Raw genomic sequence first — 7,017 nt, 5'->3', positions numbered from 1 at the left:
AAGAAAAGTGGCAATATTAGAGAAAGTAACGAGAAACATAATGCCATCAAAGAAATTGAGACTGCATCAGATTCAGAATATTAAACTTCTGATGTGGAGGAAAAGTTTAATACGTTCTGTAACAATGTAGAGGAAAAATACAAAAACTTCTGAAAGATTCTGGAGGAGTTGATAAATGTGGAAGGCGGATAATAGAGACATAAAAGGCAGATCTTTGTGTCTGTAAAGAGAACAAAAGAGCAGTAAAGCACTCAAAGACCTAGGCTCGAATTTGGCCGCTGCCTTAACCACCATGTCATCACACGTGGGGTGGCAGTTGTGAGCAGTATGCCTATCCTTCACTACCCCAGCGTCATTATCTGAAAAACAGGTGTCAGAAATATCTCTTCATTAAAATCGTTGTGAATATTAAATATGATAATACACAGAAAGTGATTAAGGCACCCCGACTGTTAGTTCATGCTCAACACATACACAATATTATATGATATTATTAAACATAATATTTGAAATTGAAATATTTTATCAAAGGATAATCTTATTATCTAAGGTCCTGAATCTGAAGATTGAAAGAGTTATTGTTATAAATGGCAACATTCACAAAATGTGACCGATAGCTGAACCAATTCCATTCTGTTTTTTATTATCAAGAATGAAAAGGAATTAATTTGAACAATAAAAATTGTCATCCTTATATTGTCATTTTTTTCCTGACCGTACGACAGGAAATAAACAGGGTAATATCCCACTTCCAGAGCCTTCTACACCCTGCCTTATTTTTTGGTTGCTGATTTTGTTACCAGATCTTAACAAAATAAGAAGTAATAGAAGAACTGTATCTGGCCACACACATGCCTCCACAAGGGCGTGCACACGTGTGTGCACACACGCACACAAACACAATATGTAGGTAAATGTGCCAGGGGGACGGATGTCCAGTTTTCAAGTTCGTGTAATTCCTCGGCTCTTAAACCCTCTAGGGGTAATGGACAGATTAAGCCTCTTTTATCAGAGAATTTATCTGGCTGTTTTTTGTCTGTGAAATATTTTGTATCCCATAATATTTACATAAGATTTTAGTTTAAACTTTTTTTTACAAAATTTTGCGAGAGGTGTTCTTTCTTAGTGTTTGTTAGCAGTGCTTTTTCTTTCGTAAGTCATTATGTGTATTTAAGGGGAGATTACAAAAGAGTGACCTATACGGTACTAATTCAATGCCAATTTTGTTTTTAATTTATCTCGTACTCATAGTTTGGCAATTTGGTGAAATAAAATGTTTAAGGTAAAATTCCTAGTTAGAATTGAAGTGATTATTTTGATCAACTATTAGGCATATGGAAAAATAATATCCTCTCAGTATAGTCTTACAAATGATGGGTTGATTTTTAGGAGATGAAAAAGGTTAAACTAATGAATGATTCAGACAGTCTTTCATCCTTTATTAGGAGTGAGCTAATTTCTTTAAAAAACGAATGATCTTCTTCAGTTGTTAAATGTGTAAATCTCATCTCAAACATGCACAGCCCTCCATCTATTTAAAGACTGATACATTGATGATGAAATATAAGTTGCAGGAACTAATCAGGTTTAGAAATCCTGAGCTCCTGGCTGTGGTTACTGCTGTGACGCTCAAGCTCCAGCACATCTTGGCCTGATTATGAGACATCAGGAGGAAGACATGGCATTTGGAGCAAATAATTCCCACATAAATAGGAGATGTGATTTTGTTATGAATAATAGAAAACAAGGTGAGAACTGAAAGATAATTTTTAACAGACTTCTCACTGTCTTAAATAGAATGTCACAATTTCTCATATTTGAGAGGCCTGATTATAGAATTTCAAAGAAGGTAGGTTTTAACCTACTGTCTTTCTCTTTTTAGAAAATTTACAGATTTTCTAATACGATATGCATTCTTAAATGAAATATTTATTTCATACAAGAGCTTTACTTAGTCCTGCTTTTGTGCTTCTCCCTAGCCTATTTTCTTGAGTTCATTGACTAGGTTGTATGAAAAAATGAAGCATGTTAATGTTTAGTAAGCTTTTGTTTGGTATCTTTTCCTAGGTCTCCAGAGTCATAGGAACCAGAAATAGTAATGATAATAGTAAAGGTAACAAAAATGTGCATTTATATTGCACTATATAATTGAAAAATTATTTTCACAACTGCTATGTATAATATTTAGCCCGTAGTTAATTCTTAGTGTAATACTACAAGCAAGATATCTCCCAGTTTACGGTAGCATAAACTGAGACTCAGCACAGTTAAATACTTGTCACTGGAGAGGACCAAAGCCAGGAAAGAATTCACAATAGCTGTGCAACTAGGTAAAATATCAACAACAAGCATCAAAAACAGTTTGGCGACAATGGATAAACCAATTCGGTTTTTTTTCCTTTATAGTCTTTTATTATTTTGTTTATCTTCACAGTAACTCTTAGATTTAAGTAAGGCAGCATCTTCTTAAAGAAATTTAGTCTTAAAGAGGTTAAACAATCTGCGCAAAGTCCCACCGGTAATCACATATTAGGCAGAGCTGAGCTTAGTCTTGCTCACAATCCTGGTGCTAGTGTATGTTGCGCTGTGGAGTTTGTTAAATGAATGAAGCAGCAATTTCCCAGGTCCCTTCAAATGGTCCCATTTTTGCTTCCACTTGTGACTTTTTCTCTCTTAACTAGCATTAAAATCAGAATATATATATATATATATATGTATATATTTGATCACCAAATTTCACTTACCACAGTTCTTTGATTGAAGTGCTCTTTAAAATTTCCTTGTTTTTCTATATTAAATCCAGAGGAAAAAGTTATTTTTTCAAATAGTTTCCACTGCTGCCTGCCTCTCTGAAAGCTTCTGGACTTACCTATTTCTGTTCTTGAAAGCAGAGATTGCTGATGTTTTATAAAAACCACTAATTACTTTTTATAATTTTAAAGACAGCTTTCTGTACATAAAACCAATTCGGCACAAAAGAAATCCTCGCTAATTCTTATTCCCTGGAGTAGAAATAAAAATGAATTTTCTACTGATTTTGTACCCAGGTTGCTGTCTGTCTTTATCTGGGAAATATTATTATTCTCCCTCACTGTCCACTCTCCGTTATCCTAACGACAATGACAAAATGTCAGTTTTAAGAGTCAGGAAATCTCTTACTTTCACTATCCCATAGGAAGACTGAGCTAAACATCTAAATTGGAAGGTGGAAATTTCAATGTTAAATGAGAGATTCAGGACATTTCCCAAGAGGCCATATGAGCATGTTAAAAGCTAATATAATGTGTCTAAAATAACTTTAATTATAATAAATTTATAGATGAGCTTATTAGTCATACTGACATACAGATATGAACTATGCCTAAACCAAATTAAAGTTTAAAGGAAAACAATACATTTGATGAGCAATCCTGAGAAGTCACTGGAGCTGAAGCAATAGCATGCTCCTGCAAGTAAGAGACATTAAACACTCAGTAATCTAAATAATTGAATATGCTAAAAATGAGGAAATAAACAGGCCATGGGGGTGGGGGATACACGTAGGAAAAGTAATTTCATGATCTCCTTCATTTTGATTGTATTGTTTTCTTGTCTTCAGGAAGAAAGATTTTGACTTCAAAAGTAACAAAATATTTGAGAAGGGAATTCATATTTTTCTAACTGGTGTTCTTGTGCTATTCTCTCAGCAGTCCGTGTTTCCGGATAAAGTGTACGATTGTTGAGAGGTGTCAATGCCTCTATAATACAAGTTTTGCTTTTTGGAATGATTCATCAAAGTGATGGCCTTTTGGCAATCTCAATTCCTCTGGCTCTTGACGTGCTTTGTTTCAGCATCTTTTACCTGCATGATAGACACAGGCTCTCTGGAAACAACATGCACATCTTTTAGTAAGGACAGCAGCTTGTCATCTTTTCTAGCAATATCTTCCTGAATGTCTAGTTGGTGGCTCACCTGCTCTCACAGGTAGCTCTTGGTGGAAGGGTGCTGGGGAGCAGAAGAGGGCTTCATCTTGCTGATTTCCCATTGTACTGGGTTCTCTTGGTTGAAATTCCCAATCATGTGAATCACCACAATCCCCATCTCCTTACAACATGATGCCCTCAGGTTTGCACCATATGTGGGAAAACAAAACCAATGCTTCATTGCCTTTTAATTCCTGATGGCCTCTTCAGTTTAGTTTCAAGTTCTAGAGAAGGAAATAAGGACACATAGACCCCTTATTGTCTGTCAGGTTTGGGAATGTACCCTTTCAAAGTAACACTTTAAGAATATCACCATTCCCAAATCTTCAGGATCAGAGAAGTTTCTTAACTTACCCACCTGCACACAGTAATCAGTCGTAGAGCCAGCACTGGAACCTAGGTCTATCTGATTACTGAATCCTTTTTCATGATATTATAACTTGTAATAGCCCTCATTCCAAGCAGCATGCAGTTTTCTGGCATCTACCACAGGCCAAAAATAACTGCAGTGTAGAAGTGCTGATGTCAGTGCTCTACCTATCCCATCAGACAGCGTCTTCTGCAAGTCAGTAATATAGATACTAGAATAAATCTCGTGGAGATTCCTCTTGGCTTTAAAAATGTAGATGTAGGATGCCAACCCAGAGGATCTGGCTTTTTTATTTAGTTTAATAATAATAACTAAGTTTTTTATAATAAGAACTAAGTAGTATAGGTTATTTTAGAGCAAAATTTCAATAGTTTTGGCCACTGCTGAAAATCTCTCTGTCTAAATCAAACCTCAATATGATCACCAAAGAAAAAGTGCACTGTGAATCTCAACCCATCCTGGAAGTGTACTAGGTTCTTCTAGATTTGCAGAATATCAATAAAACAATAATCATTTGGATTCAGAATACTGATGTTTAAATTCTAGCTTCAGCTAGATACGACTTTAGGAAAGCTACTTAATCTCTCTGTGATATAGTTTCTACATTTGCAAAAGTGGATTAAAATTTCATATATAAAAAAAGAAACGAAATGATTATCCTGTGGATAAGAAATTAGAAATAATTACATGTAATAATTCCAATTTTCAGTGACTCTTCAAGAAAGACTAAAGATTTGGTTAATGATGAAGAATCAAAAATAAAAATATTCCAAGCTATGTAAGACAAAAAGAAATGTTGGAATGAGCAGGACTGAGGCCATGTTGGGACCTAAAACTGCCTGGGCTAAGGGGAAGAGGGGGTTTATAAAGGACAGGTTTTTTTTCTCTCCACTCTTCCTTCCCAGCCCCTGACTTTGTTATCTTGCTTGCTAAATAGGAGAACAAGGCTGAGAAGCTACTCAGTACTTTGCGAAGTTCACAGTTCTTTCTTTGAGACTTGTAGAGTTTTAAGAAGTGATCGAGGCCAAATGACTGGAAGCTGACCTTGGGCACCAGCCGAGTCAACCAGAGCTCTGCGAAGCAAAACAGCACGAAAGAATTTGCCTAAAAGATGATGCTACACCACAGCAAATCAAAATCTTGCGGAGTCTGAGAACAGAAACCAGAATAAGTCTTGGTGAGACCTCCTGACTCTGAGAAACGGACCCCTCGTAGCCCACATCTCCTGCTCTCCTACTTTTCACCTCCCACATTCCATTCCCTCAACCCCTCCTTTGAAAACCCCTCCGTACATTTAAGTCTTTGAGATGGGATAGCCTAGCATCTCCTTCAGCTGAATACGTCTGCTTTTCTAACACCAACCATTTGACTTCTGAGTTTTTCTTCTCAAGGGGGAAGGAGGCCAGACCTGAGTTCGGTAACAGAAATAAGTCAACTCAGAATTCGAACTCGAAGAATAGAGATAGTCTGGGGATGAAAATTACTGTAGCACGATCACATTGTCAAAATATATCTGGTTCTGTCTTATCAAATCTTACTTGTGTATGAGCTGGAGAAGGTAATTTCTTCTAAAAGGTATCCCCCTCTGTAATATGAGGCACATGTAAAATGAGGGACTTGATAAATTATGTTTCCTTCAAAATATAATAAATTTCTACACAGAGATCCTAACTAGCCATTTATCAATTTATGTCAACCCCTTAGACTCTTTATATTCACATACTACTCAAAATTAATAGTAATAGCTTTCTACATGTTACATAAACTAAATAGTCAAATGAAATGATTCATTATAAAATTTCCCTGTAATTTCCTCTTGTAAATATTTTTGCTAAATGATAAAATTCGATCAATCATTAAATGAGTATTCGATCTAATTAATCATCATAAAGATAGAGATAATCAATACGCAAAAGAAAAAATTACTGCAGCTACCTTCTTAGCAGAATAACTCACTGTGATTACCTCCAACTATCTTCCCCAATTAGCTCAACACTTCCAAAAAGTAGAGCAGTTTTCTCCCTTTATATAACCAGAAAATTAGACCTATTATTATTTCATTGTAGTACCATTAGTGACTGTCAAAATTTTTAGTTTAGCATAAAATAGTGCTAATATAAATTCTCTCCTGAATTTCCCAGAGTAGATTCTTTTAACAGAATAGTATTTTAAAAGGTAGGCAGTATTTCAATAAAGTAAATAAGGCATGAGAAATATCAGCATTTCCACTCTTTTTTTCAAGAGAAAAAGAGAGTTCTTTACCTCCAAAAAATGAGCAAGTGTAATAGCAATAAATGCATGAAAACTAGAAATCACTCTTCACTTAAGGGGAGTAGTGTAACAGTATATCATAAATCCTCTAATCTTTACAGCTTGAGTAAGGCTCTAGAATATAGGTTCCAGAAGGTGGAGGTGGTACAATATATTTTTCTAAATCAGCAGCTCCTAAGCTCAGCCACCAGTATAGAGAAGTAATAAGTGAATTCTTATTTATTGGTTTAAATTCTTTACTAGGCAGAGAAGTAAGTGATAATTGAATGAATAAATGGATAAATGCCTAGCCCACCTGCCTCGACTCAGTTTCTCCGTCTATATTAAGATAAGTGCAAGACAGTTTGGGGCCTCTGGCTGTCAGTGTTATGGGATTCCTACTCCCACAGACACTAATTAGTCACCTTCTGAGA

General features: G+C 35.6%; 1 pseudogene; it reads right to left on the bottom strand.

Moving 5' to 3' along the window:
- Window positions 1–3,566: 3,566 nt before the first annotated feature.
- On the bottom strand, window positions 3,567–4,081 carry LOC134368198 (NADH dehydrogenase [ubiquinone] 1 alpha subcomplex assembly factor 4-like; annotated as a pseudogene).
- Between the last annotated feature and the right edge of the window lie 2,936 nt (window positions 4,082–7,017).

This window comes from Cynocephalus volans, chromosome 2 (genome assembly GCF_027409185.1).
Source record: "Cynocephalus volans isolate mCynVol1 chromosome 2, mCynVol1.pri, whole genome shotgun sequence".
Classification (NCBI taxonomy): domain Eukaryota; kingdom Metazoa; phylum Chordata; class Mammalia; order Dermoptera; family Cynocephalidae; genus Cynocephalus; species Cynocephalus volans.
This window is presented reverse-complemented; position numbering and strand designations above follow the sequence as displayed.